The sequence below is a fragment of the Apus apus genome, chromosome Z (genome assembly GCF_020740795.1).
Source record: "Apus apus isolate bApuApu2 chromosome Z, bApuApu2.pri.cur, whole genome shotgun sequence".
NCBI lineage: Eukaryota > Metazoa > Chordata > Aves > Apodiformes > Apodidae > Apus > Apus apus.
Window position 1 is genome coordinate 71,352,983 of NC_067312.1, and position 12,023 is coordinate 71,365,005.

Consider the following 12,023-nt stretch of genomic DNA (forward strand, 5'->3'; position numbering starts at 1 on the left):
AATCCTAAGAAAACAAAACCATTATTCTTTCTTCAGTGTTACAGCTAGAAAAGCAACACTATTGAGTATCTATCTTGGATGTTTCAATAGCTGTCAGTTTTCCCTCAGAAAGGGAGGAAAATACCAGGCAAATAACCTAGCAGGTGTGACAATTTCAGGTGAGACACTATTTCTGTTACACTGAGCAGAAATAGTGTTCTGTGAGTTATCCTGCAGGAATAAATTGATGTTAATCTAAAATCTGAGGAAAAGAAAGTGTTGCACATGAGAATGAAACTCAGAGAGAAGAGAGGCTTCCAAGTATAAACACAATGGAGCATTATTATCATAAAATAGACCATTGTTATCACAAAATAGCAGAAATGGGGCTAAGTGGATTCATGAGGCTATATTTGCACCTTTGACATAAATGAACCTGGAACAACTTCGTATCAAGTGAGAAAAGGACCCAAACTATGGCATAAAGCATTTTGGTTCTGTTTTGGTCTTGATACCTCAGATACCCACAGTTTCTAGGTTAATTATCAGTACAAGTGAATCTAATTGATACATTCACTAATGGATATCCCAAAATACAGAGGAAAAGCCAGGGACTGGAGTGTTTAAATTCTATTTGTGTGTGTTTTATGCTGATACACTCCTTCTTCCCTTCAGTAAATGCATACTTTTCCTCCTGTGCAGGATATTTTTTCCTCTCTCTAGTTCACATGGTCTTACTTGCCAGAGCATGTTGATAAACTGCTTCCATCACAAGTGTTGTAAATCACAAGGACAGCTAAGAAGAGTTAGCATTTTTGGAAGGATAGTATCCCATTGGACATACTTTTATTGTCATTATGAGTATCATCTGGTAAGATCATACACATTTGTGAACTGTAAATTTTGTAGACGTGAATGTTGTATCAGAAGCATCATTCTTCATGCTTATATTGAATGGAAAATTTTTATTTTCCCTCCAGAACAGAACATTTTATTTTAAAATTGGGGTTGCTAATGTCTTTTCAGAGATAAAACGTGTCAATAAGGGCCTTATCACTAGGAAAAATTTCCAAGAGAATAAAATTACAGTCTGTTGGAATGGAAGTTTTTGGAAGCACAACTGATTTATGCATCCCAAGACAGTTTGTTCTGGGTGGGCATGGAATAGAGAAATAACAGCTTGGAAGATGGAAACAGCCGACCTCTGTAGAAACAGTATACCAGGACAGCACAATAGCTGACAATTGTATTTATAATCTGTAATAAAATTATAAAATATCTTCCTGAAGATATACTACATTGAATTATTAGTGTATAATTGACTAAGGTCTGGATGACAGTTAAAACAGCTAGTACTTGGCCAGAAGACCTTTGAGTAGATCCCACTCTTTCAGCAAATACACCTCTCTCTGTATAAATATGATGTAGTGAACGGTCTTTACATTAGTTAGTGCTAACTAATGGTCTATCAATAGTCTTGGCTACCCTAAACCAGAGCAGGATAAGGTGTTCCTTTCCTGTCCTGAGCTGCTAGCTGTTTTTTTTGTGCTTAATGCTGAATGTTACTCCCTGTAAAACTAGCGGGTGCTTTGACATGGTGGAATAAGAAAAGGTCTACGCTCTCCTCTGAAAAACATTTAAGGTTCAATTACTGGATACATTAATTGCTGTACATACCTGCAGGCATGAGAGTACACAGATGAAGGTGATGCTGGGGCTTGCAGTACAGCAACCTTCCAGGTTCCCTGTTTCATGCTCCAGGATGAGACAGGAGTTGATAGTAAATTAAAGCAGCATAAGGGCTGCTGTCTGCTGGCTCAAGAAGTGCCCTCATGCCAGTTGGCACCAGAAGCCACATTGGAGTGGTCTCTGTTTGGATAATATCCTTGTCCTTCTCTTTGCTGGGGTATTCCCTGACCCCAGCAGGCAGATAATGGGGGAAATGGATTAACTAAAATTTGCAACCCAGAGATTTGGGGAACTTTGTTTTCTTCCTGGTGCCATTTTGTCTCCTTTTATTTGCCATTAGAATTATAAAAGAAAATGCATCAGGTGTTGAGAACTGATGAGGAGTTTGCAACAAAAGATAAGGCAGGCTCTTGTGTTTAACTGTTTACATTCAGTGCTGGAAGAGAACTCTGGAGATCACAACAGACCACATCCTAGAATAAAGTAAGATCATGCATAACTTGATAAAGAGTTTTTTTCCCTGACTCTTCAAAGCTTCATGTGAAGATGCCTCTGTATGTCTAATGGGGATGTGGAATTGCTTAACAGTGTAACCATCTGTTGAAAACTCAATCAACTTGCTTTGATGAGGTATCTGTCTCGGTGTCAGTTTCACCATCAACAGAATGGTACTCTATAACAAGGGATATTTAATCTTCAAAATGTTTGAGATTGCATGTTAAATAAAAAAAAATCCAGTATCTGTTTGAATATCCTATTAGGAAGAATGGCAGTAGACATTTTTCAGTCACTTCAGCTGCTGTAATGCAGCTTCTAGAACTGGATTTAGAGGGATAAAAACGCAGTCCAAACACAACTGGTGCTGAGCTTTTGAGCTTGCTGTTGTATATCTTTACCAGTTTATTGTAGTCTAAGATGATTCCACTTAACCTTGTCCAGTTCCTGGGCCAGAGGTAACATTGGCAGTACTGGCAGACTAAACAATGTGCTACCTGACTCAGGCACATGCTGTTGACACAGGAATTTTCACAAGAGGTCCTGTTCCTCTTCAGTATTAAGGGTGAAAATGTTCCAGGATTATTTTTATGTTAAAAAGGGATTAAACCTTGCTGCTGTCACTGAGGAAGTTGGAAAATTTATAATGAATGTGTTAGACACATGTTAGACATGACAGACAGACAGACTGATAAGATAGATAGATAGATAGATAGATAGATAGATAGATAGATAGATAGATAGATAGATAGATAGATAGATAGATGCTCACCGCAGCTATAGGAAAAATTATGGAATTGAGTTTTCTCTTTCTGGGCTGGGTGGCATTAGGTTACTTAATTTCATTTCCCTCAGGTGTCCATTAATGCTGCTTTTCAACATTGATTTTTTTTGTTTGTTTTCTGAAAATGTTTTGCTTTAAACATATGAATTTTTGTATGGTGCTGAAATAATTCTGAAATATTTTCTCTCAAGTGACACAAACTGGGTGTTCAACAGTAGCAATCCTTTGGATTACTGAAGCAGCAAAAGATCTAGTCCATGCCACTTTTTCTCTCACAACTTCTTCTCATATTGCCTTTCATTGGGTGTTTTGTTTTTCTCCATCCCTGCTCCTTCTCAAGATGCTGTTTGCACAGTTCATCTTGAATTGATGGGGTGGCTTTGAAATGAATTTGTCAGTCCCTAATTGAGCACAGACTTTCTGCTTGGGGAAGAGTTGAAGGGGAAAATGCTAAAGTTAGGGATGTCTGTAGCACAACCAAAGAAATAGCTAGGTAAATGTTTGCAAGACATGGACCACCGAAGATATATACCCTGCATGGTCACATATTCCTTATGATGGTGCTAAAATGGGTCTTAAAAAGCTCTTTTGTTTTCCTTCTTCTCCATCTGGAGTCTGAACCCTGAGACTGATAAAGGGCAGATGGCGGTTTGGGGCTTGTTAGGACACAATCTGCTGGCTCAGCAAGGAGTTGATAAATGACTCCCCAGTAATAGTAAATTATTTGGTAATGGAAGTGAAGAGGACCAAGCTTCCATCCCTGAGCTCAGGTCATGCAACTGGAGCACTTGTCTGCGTATCATATGGTACTTTATTATGACAAGGAGCGATGAGGTCTGTTTGTGTGTGCACAATTCAGAGCTCCTCACCAAGGCATACTAAATAAATATATTAAACCCATCTGTGGTTTGTGACATGTTTTTCCTTAAAATAGGTTTTCCAAATGTGAGATGAGTGGTCTGAATGAGTTTAGGGAACAGCCTATATTGTTATGATTCTTGTGAGCACATACTGAATCATTCCATCAAGTCTGCAAACCAGCAATATCATCACCTCAGACACACAAATGGGACAAATGGGGCAAAGCATGAAGTGCCTTGCTTTCCATGATTGCAGCAAGTTGTGGTAGGAAGGGGCTGCACTTGTATGACAGTCTTAAAATGTAACAGATAAAAACAGGAGTGCAAAATACATGAAAAATAGGGAGAAAAGATAAAGATAGTTTAACCATTTTGGTCTTCTTCCCTTTTTAATTAGATTCTGTATTTCTGCTCTTGGAGAGGAGGTACTCTTCCTTGGCAGAGCTGGACTGAGCAGCTTGGGTGTGGCTGGCATAATAACTCTGTTTAGGTGCTCCCAGCCTTTTGGGACTTAGTTGTTTTGTTGTTTTCTTTTATTCCTGGGGAGGAGGTGGGATAAATTTAGACACCAGACTGAACACCCCAGTGCAAAAGGGCACAGAAGAACAATTGTACCTTAAGTTTTGTACTGAGATTCTTGCACCATATTACATACCTTGTTATATGCCCTGGTTATCAAAGCTCCCATGGCTGATGAACGCATCATGTGGCACAGCTACACAGAACCTTGTATCAATAAAATGGAAAGTGTTTTGGTCTCATGGCCATTTTCTCTTGTCACAGAGAAACTGTGACTAGGTGCTGCCAAGTTACTATGAGTTGCTTAACTGGCACTCTGCAGGTGGAGATTCAAAAGTAGTTATTTATGGATGGATTTGAAATGAAGAACCAGATGCTGTTTTGTAGACCAATGTTAGCCACTTTATGTGCATCAAGACCTGCACACAAGATACTTGTTTAGGGGAAGTTTGCTTTCAAACCTGCTATTACTGGGTTTGTCACTGGGCAAACTAAGGAGGAAGAGCAATGCTACAGGCTTGGGGAAGAGTGTCTGGAAAGCTGCCCAGCAGAAAGGGACCTGGGGGTTCTGATTTGATAGGCAGCTGAATATGAGCCAGCAGTGTGCCCAGGGGGCCAAGAAGGCCAATGGCATCCTGGCCTGTATTAGAAATAGTGCAGCAAGCAGGACCAGGGAGGTGATTGTCTGTACTTGGCACTGGTGAGGCCACACCTTGAACATTGTCCAGTTTTGGGCACCTCAATACAAAAAAAACATTGAGGTCCTGCAGCATGTCCAAAGAAGGGCAACAAAGCTGGTAAAAGGCCTTGACAACAAGTCTTATGAGAAGCAGCTGACGGAACTGGGGATGTTTAATCTGAAGTTAAGGAGGCTGAGGGGAGACCTCATGGCCCTCTACAGCTACCTAAAAGGACGTTGTAAAAAGGTAGGTGCTGGTCTCTTCTCACAAGTAACTGGTGATAGAAAACAGAAAATGGCCTTACGCTGTGCCAGGGGAGGTTTAGACTAGATATTAGGAAGAACGTTTTCACTGAAAGGGTTGTCAGACATTGGAACAGGCTGCCCCGGGATGTGGTTGAGCCACCATCCCCGGAGGTGTTTAAAAGCCATCTAGATGTGTCACTTGGGGATATGGCTCAGTGCTGGACTTGGTAGGGTTAATGGTTGCACTCAATGATCTTGAAGGTCCTTTCCAACCTGTGATTCTGTGATTCTATGATTCTGTCTGTCAGTGGAGAAGGAAAGAGTTTCCAGAGATGCAAAAACAGTGAAAATCTGGGCTGGAAATATGTGAAGAAGATGATGTGGTCGAACCAACAGTTCAGGCTATGACCTGAAGGATCTGGATTACAAAGGTTTTGTTCTTCCTTATGAGGAGAAGAGGAAGCGACAATTCTTATTACTTCCAGAAGTAACTGTGTAGAGACAAAAATCTTTTCCATGCCTCTGATCTGTTAAGGAGGGGTATCATAAAATTATCATCTTGATGTAAAAAATTTGCTTCTTGGCAGGCAGATCCAGGCTCTGTGCAGGGAAGCAGTATGAGGAAGATTACACTGGCTGTTGCATGCTCATAAACTCCTCTTGAACGAGGAATCCACTTCAAGCCCTCTAGCCCCAGGCACATCACTAGTGAAGATGATAATTTTAAGTGCCATCTTTGGTATCAGGTTTTTATGTCTGTAGTAAATAATGAACAATGCAAATGTCAAGAATGGTTTATTGTTAGGAAGGGATTTTTTTTTTCTCTCCTGAAGTTTTACCAGTCTGTGAGAATCAATCATGAGAATTTGTAGTTAACGTTTGTTCCAAAGAGGCGAAGATCAGTGTGTTCCCTTGGCTTCCTTCATTAGCTAAAAAGGGTGGGGGGAAGGAAAATAGGCATGTAGCTTAATAGGAAATCAAAACTGGTTTGTGAATGTGTGTCTGGTCTAGCTTATTCATGACTGTGATACACATGTAAAATATGTTGGTGGTGCTACACAGTCAAAAAAGCAGCTTGCCAACACTGTTACATCACTATTTATTTCCTTTTAATTCCACTGGGTGTGACATTTACATTCAAATACATCTATCAGTTTGTTGGACTTTTCATTGGCCCTATGAAAGCCCTGAAAGGTTATTTAAGTTTTTGCATGTGGGAATGACCAGCTGTGAAGACTTTAGAATTGAAAAGGATACTTTTCTATTTTGACCTGAGTTGACATTGCTTAAAAACAAGTGTTTTGCTTTTTAAACCAAGTCTTTCTTGCAGAATAAATTAAACTACATAATTTTACCCTTTTAAAATATCCTAGTCTTCCTTTAGGGGAGAATACAGTATTTTAATCACTGAGTTTGCCAAAGGTAAATGGTGTCATGTGGTATGAGAGATGTGATAGGCTCCTCTGACTCGTTTATATATGAAGTAAAGAGGTGATGCAGAGGATGTCAAGGACCCTGGTGCAGTGTGTTTGGATTTTATGTGCTTTTGCTGTGTGGAAGAGATCAGTGGCACGCCATAGGGTTTGAATCTGGCCTCCACATAAATAGGTGAACTGGTCTACAACCAACTGGTCTACACAAACACGGCAATTTGCTCAAATGACATTGCAGCTGGATACACTCAGGGTTGTGCTGGAGATACATGCTGACTGCTGCCCACTCACTTAGCTGAGTTGGAAGGAAAACCTCTTTTCTCACGGTGCAGCTTCCAAAGAGCCCTTTCAAGTAACGGAAATGATGTGATGCCATAAGAGGCTCTTGTAGAAAGTTATGCATTTGACAGAGGAACCCATTAAGTAATTACCTTCTTCACTGACATGCCAGAAGCTGGCAGGAATAGATGTGGCACTGGAAATGTTTATACCCAGATCCTTGACAAAATGTTGGAGTTTCACTCCCACACTGGTGAGAATTCCGAGTTTACTCCCTTCAGGTCTTTCCGGTTTAGGTTAACGAGGCGTTTGAAAATCTTCCTGTAGCTACTGGCTCTTGTGCAGTAGGAAGCAATGGGTGACCTGCAGTGCCAAAGGCTATTTTATTTCTGAAGTCTCTCAAGCCTCAGTGAAGACTCAGCCTGACTGATGTTTCATCAGAGGAGTTTGGCCTCCAGTTGTCAAATAGTCTAAGACAAGGGTGCACTCTGAAGTGACATGGTACTTACTGAGGACTACCTGTGGTCTATAAGCCAAAGAATGGGCAATGAAATTTAGGAAAACATTTGGGGATACATTATATTTTGTCAGATACTGAGCGACCGAAAAAAATAGATGAGCACAAGGCACACAAGCCCTTCAGGTTTGAAACAGGAGTTGACAAACTGAGAGCTGAGTATAGCTTAATTCTCTATGTGAAATTTGTCGTTACAGAGACCTGAAGGAGATACTCCTTGCCCAAATACATTAATTTTTTTCCAACTGTCTGCAGGTGTTTCAGAATAACTATATTTCTCCATGCATGTTGCCTTTCTTATGACCTCAGGGCATCACAAAAAAAGGTATTATTTATAAAATATAAGAACTCTAGTCAAACAAACTGCAGCTGAGCTCATATGTTTAAAACCTTTTTCTCAGTGTCTAGATTTCTCTTCCATACCCATCATGCTGATTGCATTGCATACATGAGCTAAAATAAAACTACTTTTCTAGCTAGCCATGTGCCATCAAATATATGTGGAACATATACAGGCCTTGTAATATATGTTGGAAACTCTTGACAACAGTGCCTGGAATTACTAACAACATTCAAGTACAATAAGAGGAAAGCCAGGGAAAAAAACCTAACAAAACCACAAAAAGACCCCAACAAAATAAACCCCAACCAAAACCCAACAAAAACTAGAAAAAAAAACAACCACCAAAAAACAGGCTGGAAAACCTTCCTTAACTGGGAGTGTTTTGACTAGTTAATGTAAAGTCATTGCATGAGTATGAGAAGCAGGTTTAGATCACACTTTCCTGGCTTCCAGTGACTTTTACCAAGGTTAGCATTATTAGGAACATGTTGGTATTATTTTATTTTTGTTTTCTTTTCTCCAGAGAGTAGTTATGGCATGAAAGGGAATAGCGGGGCAGAATCATTATATCATAGTAAGCCTTTTTAAGCACTAGATGGTGGGCGCTCCCACTGATGTAAATGGGATAGAACTGGAGACATTTTGTCTCAGTCATCCTTATTGATCTATTGGCAAGATACTCGGAAGGATGAAAAGGGTGGCTCTAGCAGCAAGCAGTAATCAGATATCCAGGCATGTTTGGGGGTTCAGTGGTGGGAAAACACCAGTCACAAAACTGTAAGTGTTGGTAATCCTTGCTGTATTTCTAACTGTCCATTGTAAAATGGTAGGTTTAATGTTATGCATCAATTCTAGCGACTGTAGAGTATGACTGCAGGTCGCTTTCTCTGTGAACTGTGTTGTGTTCACAGGCAACATGATTGGTTTCAGCTGGTGAACGCACTGACAGAACAAAGGCCTGAGAGCAGTAACAGAATAATTATTTCCTCTGCCACATTGCAACTTCACCTCTTAGTGACAGCGTATTTCCACTGCTTACTGGCTGCAGTTAACGAGGTAGAAAGAGCATTCTTAGAACAGTAACATTGTTCCAAGAACATGAAATCTTCGAGTCATCCTTGGACTCTATACTTTTTGTTTCCTACTTCACTAGCTATGTCTGCCCATTTGCTTATCAGTCACTCCAGAAAATTAGACCCTTACAGTGATCCCATCTCTTACTCATGTTTTACTCATTTCCCAGCATGGCTATTACTGCTTTTCAACTTAAGCCCTGCTTTGAATTTTAGGTAGAGTGCAGATGGGGATAAAATTTAATATAGCAAGTTAATTCATAGCAAGTATATATGCAATGACACAAAACAGTCTGTGTATTCAAAGAACAACACATCATGTTTCAGGTTTTAATGCATTAATTTATTTGTGGCATCGTCAAGGAGTAAATTTGAAGTTGCATAGAGCAAAGAGATTGCCACATTTTCTTCCAAGATTGCAAATCTGTGCCATTTTAGCAAATTTTAGCTTGGCACACCTTTAGTGAAGCAACAGCCATACAGCTGTGCCAGCCTACAGCTCAGTTTACTTGGTGCCTGAGAAAGAAAGGGATGGCAGAGGGGCTCCTACTTATGCTTGAAATTCTGTCAATCCACAGGACAGCTCAGGTATGTCCTAATGAGTGGTAATCACAAATGTAAAATGCTGCAGACAGCACACCTCCACCATGTGCCAAGCACAAGATGTAGGGTCTGCACCTCTTCTTTCAGCTTGTGAAAATTATAGAATCATAGAATGTTTTAGGTTGGAAGGGACCTTAAAGATCATCTAGTTCCAACCCCCATGCACTGGCAGGGACACCTCCCAGTAGATCAGATTGTTCAAGGCCCCATACAACCTGGTCTTGAAGACCTCCAGAGTGGCAGGGAAAGGAGAATGCTTGATGTTTTTCAGTTGCAGAATCTTGATCCAAGGTATGCTGCTTTACTGGAAAATGCTTTCCTATAATCCTGCATTCTTGTACTCTCAGTAGAGAAAATCAGACAGGAACTCTCTGAGATGCACTTAAAACAACAGCCTATGCCACCCTCACCTTTCATGCCGTGTCCATCAAGCACAGATGGGGGAGCTTTGCAGATGTGTTGTTCAGATAAAAGGATGAAGTCCCAACAAGGAATTACTTTCTACAGTAGTAGACATAACTACAGTGTAAGTCATACTTAATTACTATTCTGTTCAAGCCCTGTGCACATTCCAGCACCTCTACATAGGATAATGTGTATAAACTTGCTGTGATTGTAATCTCCTGTATTTCAGTCAGAAACTCCTGCTGCTGCCTTCCCATCCACCTATGACAGCCATTATCTTCGGTCAACTGAAGTAAAATCCTACTGTTGTGTATCTGCCATTTTAGGGTACTTTAGCACCTAAATAATTTAATAAGCACTTCTTACTCTAGACAGCCCAGTACTGAGAGCAAAGGCTGACTGCAAGAAAAGACTGTTTTCTCTGATCCCGCTCGTGAGAGAGCTCTATTGGAACTTATTTATTGCTCTTTAAAAATGACACAGTTCAGGCTGAGAGTTTAAGGATGACTTGTAGTAAAGCTCTACCAAGTGTGTATGCCCAGAGTTACGCTCTCTTGTTCCTTCTCACAGCATTTATACTTTAGTCAAATGTTAAGGTATTCTTGGTTTCTCTTGGTGTCTCTTTGTATGAGAAAAGTGAAATGGCTTTAAGATTCTAACATGGGGAGGAGTATTTTCTTCATATCACTGATGAGGTATCAATCACTTCAAAGCCAACATTTTGAAAAACAAAGAATTCATCCTGAGGCAAACACCTGTCTGAAGCAGTCATTTCAAAACAACTGTTTGTCACAGTTTGAAGATTCTGTTTTCAGATACCTTTACTAAAGGCAAGTGTTCAGCAGCCCCACCACAGGTGACACTTATCTCTGCCTGCAATCATTTCAAACACTTACATACAGCCTGGTGCTGCTGAACTTCTGTATTGCCAGCAGCTGCTGAGAAATGACATCCTGTATCCCCGAGCCATCGAAAGAAGCGTGACAAGCAGATCAAGGGAGATGATTCTCCACCTCTGCTCTGCCCCTCATGCAACCACACCTGGAGTACTGTGTCCAGTTCTGCAGTCCTCAGCACAAGATGCATAGTTGTTGCAGGGAGTCCACAAAAGGCCACAAAGATGATCAGAGGGATGGAACACCTTCCCTATAAAAAAAAGACTACGAAAGTTGGGGGTTGTTCAGCCTGGAGAAGAGCAGGCTCCAGGGAGACCATATTGCAACTTTTCAATACTTAAAGATGGCCTGTAACAAAGACGGATACAAGCTTTTGTGCAGGTCCGGTAGAGACAGGACAGGGGTACTGGTTTTAAGCCGGAAGAGGGTAGACTTAGACTAGATATTAGGAAGAAATTTTTACAATGAGGGTGATGAAAACACTGGGAGAGGTTGTCCAGAGACATGGTAGATGCCCCATCCCTGGAAACACTAAAGATCAGCAACCTGATCTAGTTGGACATGTCCCTGCGCACTGCAGGAGGGTTGGACTAGATGGCTTTTAAAGGTCCCTTACAACATAAACTATTCTATGATTCTTTGAAATGTGTTATTTATTTTGCTGCTAAAGTAGCAATGTTGAGCAATCATGCAGCTAGTAGACCATGGTGGTATCGTGTCAGTGTCTTATAAAGTGGAAAATAAAAAGGCCATAACTAGGATGTATCCATGCACTACCTGCACTTAAGACAAAATGAAAAACTGCTGTATAAGAAACAGTTTTCAAGTTTGAACAACAAATGGGAAGTAGGAACAGGCCTGTTTGTCTGAACTCCAGCAAAAAAATGCTGTGAACAGGAAAGGTTTGAGCAATACAATGCTTTCATGCCAACAGTTTTTCGGATTCTCAGAATTAAAAAAAAATTCCTTGAGTTGTATCCCTAGTCATGGCTGCAGATAAAATATTCTTAATAATGAATCTGATAACCGGGCCAGCATTACATGAACTGGAAATTTGTGAATATCATACAAGCATCATTATTCATAATAGAGTCCTATAAATATTAAAAACTAAAATACAATTGTGTAACACAAAAAGTTATCAGATGATTCTTTGCATATTTTGCACATGTGCACAACTGAGAGTAAAAAACAGACTCCTTTGGAATTTCCATCCCGTCAGT